Consider the following 13,956-nt stretch of genomic DNA (forward strand, 5'->3'; position numbering starts at 1 on the left):
CAGCCAACTTACTTGACCCTTGAGTTTTTAGTCAGGGTATGACTGCTTGTAGAGCAACGAATACTTTGTTCCAAGCTTGAGGGGATGCACTGTTGAATTCAGAGCTATTTCTATACAGCCAGCTCTACCACATCAGCACTCCTCCTTTCTCAAGAACCACCAACCCGGACCTGACACAAATCTTAAGCAGGCTCTGCACTCCTGCTCTGATCTGCCACTTAATTCCTCCCACCACGTGGGCCTGGGGTCAGAAGTAACTGCAGCTGTAGTTCTGTAGCTGCACCTCCCCTGCTGCCCCTGGGGCGGTGGCCAAACCGTGAACTCTGTCCCCTGCAGCTTTTCCCACTAACCTTCTCTGTTGTCTTTGGTGTTTGTGGGTTGAGAAGTCTGGTAACTGCCACAGCTCACTGATTCAGGGTTCTAGGGCCTGTCCTGCCCAGCTCCTGGTCTGGCTGGTCCTGCTGCCTCCCACGCTGAGCTCCACTCCCCTCCACTCCGTGCACGATAGACCTCATCCAGCAACCATCCAGGCTGTCCTGGGCTGGATCCCTGCTTCCCTCTGCTATTTTGTGGGTTCTGCAGTTCTAGAATTTGTTCAGAGCCATTTTTTATAGGTTTTTGGAGGGATCTGGTGGGGAGCTCACCCAAGTCCCAGCTTTCCAGCTGCCATCTTGGCTCTGCAACTTAGAGTCTGGTACATTGAAAGGTTTGTTCAGAGTCACACAGCCAGTATGTGTCAGAGGTAGGAATTGAACTCATATCCTCTTGGTTCCAACACCAGTTCTTTATCTACTATACCATTTGGCCTCACATCTTCATTTAAAAAAAAAATCTTAAATATGGATATCTTTTCAGAAAAGTGTCTCAGTGTCATCCACATTTACACCATATAATGGAAAGGATAATATTCTTAGAAACAAGATTTGGATTCACTCTAGCACTAACTGGTAGGAAATGTGAGCAAATCACTTACTATCTCTGAAACCTCAGTCTCTTCAAACACAAAATGAGGGTAAGAGCCCTTTTGATTTCCTAATGAGGAAACTGCATTGTAAACCTTAAAATGTTGTATTGTCATCCTCATCCTCATCATTGTTAATATAGGAGCATGTGGAGTTTTTCTCTGGCCAAAATACAGTATTAAAGCAAAGGTATTTGGTTCCAACAGGACATGCATAACAAAGGCAGGAATTTGGCTACATGGGTGGATGTTGCCTCCGTAGTTTACCTTTGTTCTGGCTTAATTTCATGTGCCTGCAAACCAGAAAGAATTATAGAACGTCCAGCCCAAATTAAATAGTTATGAAGGACAAGCGTCCTTATCCTGGACATGAGAGTTGTAAAGACATAACTTAAGCTGAGTCTGGGAGCACTCTGCCTGGCTTTTGTTAACTGGACATGGTGACTTCTACTAAAGAGATGGAAGTTTTTCCAGCAGAGTTAAGTGACTTGCCTAGGATCACACAGCCTATGCTGTTCTCCACAGAATTCTCTTGCTCTTCTGTTCTCAAAAGCCATCAAGAGATGCCATAGACATTAGAAGCAGGCCCAGAGAGTGCAGCTTGCTGATATCGCCAGGTGCATACATATTCCCTACATGCTTATCTGTGGTTGTTGTTTGTCCTTCTTTCTTGAAAAGGACCATGACCTGCAAGTGAATTGGATTTAAATGAGGAAAGGTTGTGTAAAGTCAGCAGCTTCACTTTCTCCTTTGGAGTCATCTGGGTCCAGCAGCCAGATATAGATCAGGACACCTGGAGTTGGTCCAGGATACAGTGGGGGACCTTGGCCTTTCTAGTCTAAGGTCTTTAACAGGTCTCAGTTTGACTGAGGCAATGCCCATTCAGTGATAAAGCTTAATAAGAAATGAGGAAGAGGAATGACCCCTTTACCTACTAAAAAAAAAAAAATCTGAGAGGGGAAGACCCTCAGGTTTTCTGGCCAAAACAGAAACAATTGCTGTTTACATTCATTCTGAGCCAATCAGGGCCCCAACAATGACCAAGTTGGGCTTGGCCAGGGACCTATTGTTGGCCAATCAATGCATGTATGTAACCCTCAGCTTAAAGACCTTTTGTATACAACTTTCTTCTTTGGTAGAGACTGACTGGTGTTGACTAGAGCTTGAGAGAGAAGAGAGATTTTCATCTACTAGCTTACAGCTTTGAGGGAGAAGACTGGCAGTTCCAGATTCTCTTCAGGAAGAAAAGATCTTTGAAGGGAGAGAAAAACTCTGAGAAGAAACCAATATGGAAAAGAATTGGTACTTCAATCACACCCATTGTCTCCAGCTTGAGATTTTAGGAAATTTCTCCTTGCCTAAAATCTGGAACACTCTCTAGGTTGAGCTGAGATATCTTGCTCCCAGAAGAACTAATTCGCTCTGAATTGTCTGGTATATTCTTGTCTGTATACCTTCTCTGATTTCTGTTTGCTATCAGTTTGGATAAATGGTTTATTTGCTGTTTATTACATTTGTACATTGTGAGACTGTCATTTTGTGGGAAAGGAGTCAAACCTTATATGTATTGGCTGGGGGCACTCTTTTCCCATTAAGGGGGATAACGTTGCGACTTGAATCTAAAAATTATTTTCCCTAGGCATGATATTAAAAGAGACAGATAAATATAATTCCGGCCCAGTACCTTTTCTCTGAGGAGAAAAGAGTGGCCCATCTCTGGCTCCAACCTCCTGCTTTCCGTGTGGTCAGGAATCAAGCTCTCCCTTGGAATAGAGTGAGTGGCTGTGAAGGTATCTATCTATTCATCCCTCCCTGGTAACCTAGACAAACCTACACATGGACATGCATAATTTCTATGGGCAAAACACATACCTCTGAAATGAAGTTGATTGATACTAGGTATTTGTATATATGCACCTATTTATTATATCTCATAATAAGTAACTGGGATCTGGCTGTAGCAGTAACTTTAGCTAATTAAATATGAAAACTATACTGTAAAATAAGAATTCGTCTAATGTGTGATCTCTCTGAAGACAGTTACTGAAAAAAAAGGCAAGGGCACACCGTATTTTTAAAAATCAATGTCTAGATTATACCTGGGTTATTTTGCTTGAAATATTAGATAACATGACATGGAAGTAAGGAGGCCAAATGATTGATTTTGTAGTGGAATAATATGGATACATTTTCCTTGATGCTAACTTTTTTTAGAGTGGTAGGTTTATTGAGTCACTAAAACCAATTATCCAGGTGTATTTAGTCAAAATTTCAACTAAGTTCATTAATCTTTTTCAACCCTTCTTTGTTATTAATGGTTTTGTGTATAGTAATGAGAAATTACTATATGGGAAATGGGAAAGCTGAGGGTAGCTCCACTCTGTCACTTAACTTCTGATATCCCCAGTGGAGGCAGCCGAGCTTGTCAGCTAGGTCTCTCCTTCCGGTATGTTCCAGGGCATTTTGAAAAAGCTTTGTTTTGTTCAGCTCATTCTGAGATCGGTCATACCTGTGGGTTGTCAATAGGATCATTATTTAGTAATTTGGCTTTCAAATAAAAATAAAAAGTTGCCTGCCCTATATACACGCATGTTTTATGTTCTAGAATTTGCACTTCCAATGTCAATTAATCCATGTAGGCCAGAGTCATTAGAATTCTTGGGGGCATTTCAAGATGCTGAAATCTCCTCCGGGCATCTCCCTTGTCCACTTAGGAGGTGGTGAGGGAGACATTAACAGCAGATTGGGGATATTTAGAGAAGCATTAGACACCATCCTCAGATTTTCCCCTGAGACCTTCCTGTGATAAATCAAAAGAAGGGTGAGTACGGCCCGGAGAGCAGCCTTTTAAATTTTCTGTTCCTGGGTGGATGAGCCATCAATCACCATCAAGGCAGCCAGTGATGCTTTAACAACTAATTACATTTATCACTCTGTGATAAACTAGCCAGTGACATTGGTGAAAGAGAGGGTATCTTTTCATCTCTGTATAGTGAATCTTTGTTTTCAAAGCATTGGACTTGAAGCCAAGGGACCTAGGTCTGACTTTAAATTCTGACACTTGTTAGCTATGAGTGATTACATTTGTGTGGGCCTTATATCTATTTCTGGAACTCAATTAGTAAAAAAAAAAAAATAGCACTATTGTATTTAAAACCGGCCAGAGGAACATAGTATGAAATGGTAAGACATTATAATTTATTACATTTTAATATCTATTCCTTTAAAAATAGTATCTCTTTTTCATAAGTATAGTTTTGGTTAGAAAAATTGAATGGATATTAAACACCTGTTTTCCAGTTATGAAAAGAAAATGAAATATGTAACTAAGTGCCATTGGAATGATTGAGGCAAAGATAAAAATGAATATTTTTAAAAATGAAAATGGAGAAAGGAAGAAGTTATGTTTTATTCTTCTTAGACAACATACCAGCATTCCAACATCTTTTTTGCTTGAATCTTCTTCTGGGCACTAGTTGTGTGAAATTGACTTATTTCTACTCTGCTGAATCCCAGCTCATTAGCAACAATTGTCCATTCAAAGCCAGTTGTTTGCCTAGATCCTGAACTGACTTCAGGTTAATCACAGCATCCTAGTGTATTGGAAAAAACACACAAACTTTTGCTTCATTATATTAATGTGTTTTAAAGGAAAACATAGAAAAGATTTTAGCAATTGCATTTTACAATGATCAGCGAAAAAAGTTTCAGTTGGAGGTTTTTTTTTTTCTCTGAAGGCTTATTCAGAAAAGGAAATAAGACCTTGTAAACTGTTAGTTCTAGCAAGTTTCAAGAAGATATATATATACTACATTCTCTAACCCGATTCTATTCTGTTTTCTTGGGCTTATGTTCACATTGATATGAAAGTACCAAAAGAGATTCATAGCATTGCCTGTGGAACTGTCTTCTTAAAAACTTTTTCAGCTTTAACAGAAAGGTAGCATTTTACATTATTTATTTCAGAAGGTAATTGAATCCTACTGAGCTCTTCAAACGGGTCAAATCCCAGCAAACTCAATTGGACATCTACATCTTTTTTTATTTTTCTCCCTTAAAAAAAAAAAAAAGGAAATCACTAAATACACTGCATGTTAGTCACTGGGGTGTGGCATTAAATGGTTTTGCTCCAAAGCAAGCAGGAACAACAACAAAAAGGCAAATAATAGGCTTATTCAGCCACAGTTGGCTTAACAACCTTGACTGTGCAAATAAATGGTCAACCTTGCATGAAATCTTCTTCATGTGTATATCTGAAAATGTAAGCTACATTAACCACCTATAATCTACTAAAGTTCCCTACCAAGAGAAGGAAAATGAGTTTCTCTGTCAGTCCTCTAGAGTCCACACTGGTCACTGCATTGACCAGCATTCTATACATGTTTTCTTTCATTTTGTTACCAGTGGAGTTTTCAAAGTTTCACTTCCACGTTTTTTATATCGTTCGACACTCACAACAACTCTGGATATAAGTAGGGAAGGCATCATTGTCCTCGTTTTGCAGGTGTTGAAACTGAGTCTGAGTGTAGTGACTTGCTAAAAGTCACACAGCAAACAGAAGAGTTGGGACTAAAACCAGGTCATTGGATTTCAAGTCCAACGCTCTTTCTGCCTCCTTTCGTTGATTATAGTTTTATTGTAATGCTTTTAGAGGCTAGGGTGAAAGTCTAGGAAGATCACTTTCCCTTTCTCTCTCTCAGTAGAGAGGAAATAAGGACTGAAGGAAAATAACAGTCTGAGTTCAGTAGAGAAACTAGGAAAGTGTCATCTCACACACACACAGCACACAGCACACACCGCGCGCACACACACACACACACACACACACCACACACACACCACACACCACACACACACACACACACACAGCACACAGCACACACCACACACACACACACACACACACCACACACACACACACAGCACACAGCACACAGCACACACACACACACACACAGCACACAGCACACACCACACACAGCACACAGCACACACACACACACACACACACACCACACACACACACACACACACCCACACACACACACAGCACAGCACACAGCACACACCACACACACAGCACACCGCACACACACACACACACACACAAATCCTCAATACTTCCTGCAAAACATAGAATCTTTCTGGGTTTGGGGTAGGATTTATGAATCTAAGTAGATTTTTCCATCCAAGTGAGGCATTAAGGAGCAAATGAAGTAAACAAAAGAGCTGTGAAGAGTAGCATAGTGTACTAGACAGAGAAGAGTGTAAATTAATCAAAAAAAATTTTATTGCCCTAGAATGTGCCAGGTGCTGGGTATACAAATATAATGAATGAAACAACCCCTATTGCCGAGGAACTTATATTCTAACTGGGGAGAAAACAAGCACATGTAAACATAAGGATTGGAACTAAACCTGTGATTTAACTGATAAAGGGAACTCTCAGAAGTGGAAATTCCCTCTACCAAAGCAGGTTGGCACCTTCTCTGCAATTTCTTGTCTTAGAGGGTTGCCTAGACTAGCACTGAGATACTGTACTTAGGATCACCTTGCCAGTACATGTCAGTCAGGATTTGAACCCAAGTCTTCTTGGCTTGGAGGGCAGTTTTCCATCCCCTGCACCATAGTGGTCTCCCCATTGTTGTTTAGTCTTTTTTCAGTCATGACCAACTGTTCATGACCCTTTTTTAGGGTTTCCTTGGCAAAGATACTGGAGTGGTTTGCCATTTACTTCTCTAGTTCATTTTACAGACGAGAAAACTGAGGGAAACAGGGTTAAGACACCTGCCCAGGATCGTGCAGCTAATAAGCGTCTGAGGTTGGATTTGAACTCAGGAATGTGAGTCTTCCTGACTCCAAGTCTGGTGCTCTGTTCACTGAGCCACCTAGCTGCTAAATAGAATTACGTGAATACAAATAAATACAAAGTAGTGAAATACAAGGTAGTCTGGGAGGGAAGCCAGGAAGGGTTGAGCTGCATTTTGAAGGAAGAGAGGAAATCCATGGAGATCTAAGGCATTCGGGTTCTCATTCTAGTCTTCAACCACCAGATGATTCCCAAGGTCCCTTCTAGGAGAATCTTCTTAACTTTCATCTCCTTTCCTCCATGCCTACAGGTTAAATTTCATATTGAAATAACAAGTGAGAACTTTGTATACAGCTGATGCACATGGGGTATTTTTAAACTAAGAAGATTAAAAACTAAGAAAGTATTTGGATTCATTATAGAGAATTCACTATAACCATATCAACAAGCTACCTTTAAAAATTTCCTCTCTGAATTCCCATAACATTTTATTTCTTATGAGATTACATCTTGCCTCAAAATTCAAACATTTTTATTTTTAAAAAGAGTGCGCCTGGGGCGGAGCCAAGATGGCGGCGGGTAAGCAGGGACTAGAGTGAGCTCCGTACCGAGTCCCTCCAAAAACCTATAAAAAATGGCTCTGAACCAATTCTAGAATGGCAGAACCCACAGAACAGCAGAGGGAAGCAGGGCTCCAGCCCAGGACAGCCTGGATGGTCTCTGGGTGAGGTCTATTCCACACGGAGCTGGGAGCTGGGAACAGAGTGGAGCAGAGCCCAGCCTGAGCGGCGTGGACCACCCAGACCAGAAGCCGGGAGGAGGGGGCCCTAGCGCCCTGAATATGTGAGCTGCGGCAGTTACCAGACCCCTCGACCCACAAACACCAAAGACTGCGGAGAAGGTTAGTGGGAAAAGCTGCAGGAGTGGAAGGAGTTCGGGGTTCGGCTTCCAGCCCCGGGGGCAGTGGAGGTGGGGCAGCTACAGTTGCTGCTGCTTCTGGCCCCAGGCCCACCTAGTGGGAAGAATTAAGTGGCGGATCAGAGCAGGAGTGCATGGCCTGCTGAAGATCTAAGCCCTGCCCGGGCTGGGGGTTCTTGGGGAAGGAGTAGTGCGGGTGAGACAGAGCTGGCACCTACCCCCCAAACGTGGAACATAGAACTCGTTAGTCTACAAGCAGTCATACCCCACTGAAAAACTCAAGGGTCAAGTTAGTTGGTTGGGAATATGGCCAGGCAGCAAAAGCACACCCAGATTCAGTCTCAGACTTTGGATTCTTTCTTTGGTGACAAAGAAGACCAAAACATACAGCCTAAAGAAGACAACAAAGTCATAGAGCCTACAACAAAAGCCTCCAAGAAAAACATGAACTGGCACCAGGCCATAGAAGAACTCAAAAAGGAATTGGAAAAGCAAGTTAGAGAAGTAGAGGAAAAATTGGGAAGAGAAATGAGAAGGATGCGAGAAAACCATGAAAAACAAGTCAATGACTTGCTAAAGGAGACCCCCCAAAATACTGAAAAATACACTGAAGAAAACAACACCTTAAAAAACAGACTAACTCAAATGGCAAAAGAGCTCCAAAAAGCCAAGGAGGAGAAGAATGCCTTGAAAGGCAGAATTAGCCAAATGGAAAAGGAGGTCCAAAAGACCACTGAAGAAAATACTACTTTAAAAATTAGATTGGAGCAAGTGGAAGCTAGTGACTTTATGAGAAATCAGGATATTATAAAACAGAACCAAAGGAATGAAAAAATGGAAGACAATGTGAAATATCTCCTTGGAAAAACCACTGACCTGGAAAATAGATCCAGGAGAGATAATTTAAAAATTATTGGACTACCTGAAAGCCATGATCAAAAAAAGAGCCTAGATACCATCTTTCAAGAAATTATCAAGGAGAACTGCCCTGATATTCTAGAGCCACAGGGCAAAATAGAAATTGAAAGAATCCACAGATCGCCTCCTCAAATAGATCCCAAAAAGAAATCTCCTAGGAATATTGTCGCCAAATTCCAGAGCTCCCAGATCAAGGAGAAAATACTGCAAGCAGCCAGAAAGAAACAATTTGAGTATTGTGGAAACCCAATCAGAATAACCCAAGATCTGGCAGCTTCTACATTAAGAAATCGAAGGGCTTGGAATGCGATATTCCGGAGGTCAATGGAGCTAGGATTAAAACCAAGAATCACCTACCCAGCAAAACTGAGTATCATGTTCCAAGGCAAAATATGGATTTTCAATAAAATAGAGGACTTTCAAGCTTTCTCAGTGAAAAGACCAGAACTGAATAGAAAATTTGACTTTCAAACACAAGAATCAAGAGAAGCATGAAAAGGTAATCAAGAAACGGAAATTGCAAGGGACTTACTAAAGTTGAACTGTTTTGTTTACATTCCTACATGGAAAGATGATGTGTATGATTCATGAGACCTCAGTATTAGGGTAGTTGAAGGGAATATGCATATATATATATATGTTTATGTATATATATAAGTGAATGTGTATGTATGTATATATCTATATGTATATGTATGTGTATGTATGTATATATATATATATGTGTTTTTATATATATATCTGTAAAAGAGAGAGAGCAGACACAGGGTGAATAGAAGATGAAGGGAAGATATCTACAAGAAATAAAATGAAATTAAGGGATGAGAGAGCAACATACTGAGAGAGGGAGATAGGGATAGATAGAATGGGGTGGATTATCTCGCATAAAGGTGGCAAGAGGAAGCAGTTTTGTGGGAGGAGGGGAGAGGGCAGGTGAGGGGGGAATGGGTGAACCTTGCTCTCATCAGATTTGGCCTGAGAAGGGAATACCATACATACCCAATTGGGTATCTTACCCCACAGGAAAGAAGAGGGAGGAAGATAAAAAAAAGGGGGGGGATGATGGAGGGGAGGGCAGATGGGGGTGGAGGTAATCAAAACAAACACTTTGGAAAGGGGACAGGGTCAAGGGAGAAAATTCAATAAAGTGGGATGGGTTGGGAAGGAGCAAAATGTAGTTAGCCTTTCACAACATGAGTATTGTGGAAGGGTTATACATAATGATACATGTATGGCCTAGGTTGAATTGCTCGACTTCTTAGGGAGGGTGGGTGGGAAGGGAAGAGGGGAGAGAATTTGGAACTCAAAGTTTTAAAAACAGATGTTCAAAAACAAAAAAAAAACTTTTTGCATGCAACTAAAAAATAAGATACACAGGCAATGGGGCGTAGAAATTTATCTTGCCCTACAAGAAAGGAAGGGAAAAGGGGATGAGAGGGGAGGGGGGTGATAGAGGGGAGGGCTGACTGGGGAACAGGGCAACCAGAATATATGCCATCTTGGAGTGGGGGGGAGGGTAGAAATGGGGAGAAAATTTGTAATTCAAACTGTTGTGAAAATCAATGCTGAAAACCAAATATGTTAAATAAATAAATTTAAATAAAAAAAATTCATTTCAACAGAAAAAAAAATAAAAAAAAATTAAAAAAAGAGTACACCTAACACTCATGTTGGCACCAGACTATTTTGGTAAAACCCAGCTTTGCTTTAAAGGCAACAAGGATTTACTGCATAGGCATTTTCAGTATCCCTTATTGATTTCACATTTGGAGATAGTTTTTCCTCACCTAGAATGATTTTATTCTTGTGGTGTGGTGAAATCCTGGTTTGGAAACTCTCTCTAGTGATATTAATCAGCAATTATCAATTATTTGTAGCTTGGAGAATTGTCTGGGGATCTTGGGAGGTAACATGAGTTGCCTAGGGTCACTTGGCTGATGTGTGCCAGAGGACAATGGCTAATTCTTTATTCACTATGTCATACTACATCTTATTTTACAGTAAAGAAAATACATGTCCCTAAGATAGAGGTTACAGTCTATGGAAAAATAAGTTATTCATGATATCAATAACTTTCTATTTGATACATTGCCTTGAGTTTACAAAGCAATTTTTTTAAGGAAATATACTGTATTTATACTTTTTTCTGGCTGATCTATGAAAAAACAAATGATGACTTCCTAAGGCAAAAAGTTAAAATAAGTAACTTTTCAGGAGAGGTGATGGGTTAAGAATGCAGAATGAAACATATGTTTTTGGACAAGGCCAAAGGGGGAATTTGTTCAGAATTGTTTTCCCTATGTTTTCCCAAGTGTCCTTGGCGTATTTCTTACAAGAGTTTTGTTTTTCTTTTTTTTCCCCCCCAGTGGGGAGGTAAATAGGAGAGAAAATAAATGCTTGTTAATTGAAAAAAAAATTTAAAAATAAAATCAACTGTGTGTGTGTGTGTGTGTGTGGTATGTATGTTTTATATTCTATCCTTTGGATCATAAAGACCTGAATAAGCTCTATTCACTAACCTGTTAGATTATGATTTAGTAGAATAAATTTGATTAATTAGTGGTATACTAATTAAATACTTACTTTGAAGTAGTTTATTTTTCATTCAGATCAGTGACTGTTCAGCCTAGGTTCCAACAGCCTGATTCATTGAAAAAGGTTTTTTTTGTGTATACTGATATGGTTGTTAATGTGTATCTACAACAAATCTCAAGTTCACCCTGTTAAAAATTAAAAATGGTAATATTTAATCTAGGCTCTTTCATCACAACTCTAGCAAGCGGAAACCTCCCCCCCTTTTTTTTAAAGCAGCAATGGTGACACTGATAATATTTTTAGATGTTGCTATTAATTAAAAAAAATGCCAATTGCTTCTCACCTGTACCACTTCTTAACTAGTCTTCTTGCTTTGAGTTTTTCTCTCTAATCCCTCTTCCACACAGATGCCAAAGAAACATTCCTAAAGCACATCTGACCATGTCACTCCCCTGTTCAGGATTCAGTGGTTCCTCCTTATCCCTAGGATCAAATACACACTCCCTTGATTGGCCTTTAAAGTCTTTCACAATCAATATTTGTGTAGTTTGAGATAAAGGCTTGGGCTGTGTATGACGGGGTGATTCTAAAAAATAAAACTGCATAGGGAGAGATAAAAAGGAGCAATTATCTCATACAAATGAGGCATTAAAGGAAGAACTGATATAGAAGAAGCAAGTGTGTATGTAGGGGGAGGACTGGTAGTGCTGGAACCTTGCTTTCATCGGGAAATGGGTTAAAGAAGGAACAACATATACATCTAGAAGGGTATAAAAGCCTTCTTAAATTTAGAAAGAAATAAGAAGGGGGACAGGATAAGGGAGGAACTCTTAGAGGGGTGGGTAGGTTAAAGGATAGGAGGGCAAGGTAGGAGCTACGTAGAAGTAAATTAGACTTGTGAGGAGGGATAGGGTGAATAGAGTGAGAAGAATAGTGAAGAAAAATAGGATAGATGGAAATACATGAGTAATTATAACTTAGAATGTGAATGGGATGAATTCACCCATAAGACAGAAACTGATAGCACAACTATCTAGCACTGGCTAAGAAATGGGGAGGTGGAACAGAGTATACATACAATACACAGTAGTAAAGGACTATAGCAACTTTGTGTTGCACAAATGGTAAAGATTTTTAAGTTTTTGGGATAAAAATTCATTATTTAGTAAAAAATTGTTGGGAAAGCTGGAAAGCAATCTGGCAGGAATTGGGCATAGACCAATGAATTAAATAAACCATGACCAAGATAAGGTCAAAAGGGATGCATGACCTAGACATAAAGGGAGATATCACCAGAAAATCTGAAGAACATATTACCTATCAGACTAATGGATAGAATAATGTGAAGACACAAGAGACAAAGAGCATACTTGAGGTGGTAAAATGGATAATTTTGATTATTTTAAATTAAAAAGTTGTTGTATAAATAAAACCAATGTAGCCAAGATAGAAGGAAAACAGAAAATTAGGGGGAAAAACTTTCATAGACAATCTTGCAGATGGGGTCTCATTGCTCAAATATATGGAGATTTGTAAGATTACAATTCATACCCTAATTGATGGTCAAAGGAAATGAACAGGCAACTTTTCGATGAAAAACTCAAGACTACATATAATCATATGAGAAAATGCTCTAAGTCATTATTGATCAGAGAAATACAAATTAAAATAACTTTGAGATAGCATCTTACACCTATCAGATCAGTTAAAATGATAGGTGCTCTTCAATTAGGGAATGGCTGAATAAGCTGTGGCATGTGATTGTGTTGGAATACTGCTGTGATGTAAGAAATGATGAAGTGATTGATTTGGAAAAACAAGGAAAGCCTTGGATTTATGAAGACAGAATTCACCTCCAGAGAAAGAACTGACCAACAGAAATACATAGTATGATCTTACGTGTGTGTGCATGTGTCCATTTATGGATATGTATGTGTAAATATACCCACATTTAATTGTGGCTTTCTCTAGGGCAGGAGGAGGGAGGAAAAAAAATAAAATGAAAAGTGCATAGCAGAGAACAAAAGAAAACCTAGAAGAAAGCACAGAAAAGCTGGGTTGCTTTTAAAAAATGTGTAGCATTTATTACATAGGTTTTCATGAAATGTAAATTTTGTTTTATATTGAATCCTCTCATGTTCTGCTTGTGTATGTGGAAGTGTTTTTTTTTTCCATTCTTCCTTTTTGTATTTAAGTTTAAAATGAAAAAAAAAATTAAAATTGCCTCCAACCTAGCTTTCCACTTAATTCCATGCATTCTTCAGGTCAGGCAAACTGGCCTTCTGGCTACTATTCCTCGTACATCATTCCATTTGCTATCCTCATACCTTTGTACCAGTTGGCCCTAAGATCTTGAAATCACTCCCTCTTTACTTCTGTTTTTAGAACCCATAGCTTCCTTTAAAACTCAGCTCAAGATACTTCCTTTATTGGCCGTAGTATTTTCCCACTGACACTATGTTTGATTTATTTTGTGCATATTTAATATATGCGTATGTTACTTCCTCTCAATAGAATGTAAGCTCCTTGAGGGCAGAATTTTTGTTTTTCTTGACCCCCCAATGCCTAATATGCCTGACACATAGTAGGTGCCTAATTAGTGCTTGTTGATCAGGCCCCTCTAAATGTACTAGAATGGTCTTCTAGGTAATCTTTGGGTCCTGGTGGTGACTAGTGAGGGTCTGCAATATGCACAAATCAACAGTGCCTTGGGCCTGTGGGACTCCTTCAGAGAGCTGCAAAGGAAAGGACCCTGACCTGGAGGGACCTCTCAGCAAAGATAATACAAACTACTAAAAAATGTAACTTCTCGAGA

This window comes from Trichosurus vulpecula, chromosome 4 (assembly GCF_011100635.1).
Source record: "Trichosurus vulpecula isolate mTriVul1 chromosome 4, mTriVul1.pri, whole genome shotgun sequence".
Classification (NCBI taxonomy): domain Eukaryota; kingdom Metazoa; phylum Chordata; class Mammalia; order Diprotodontia; family Phalangeridae; genus Trichosurus; species Trichosurus vulpecula.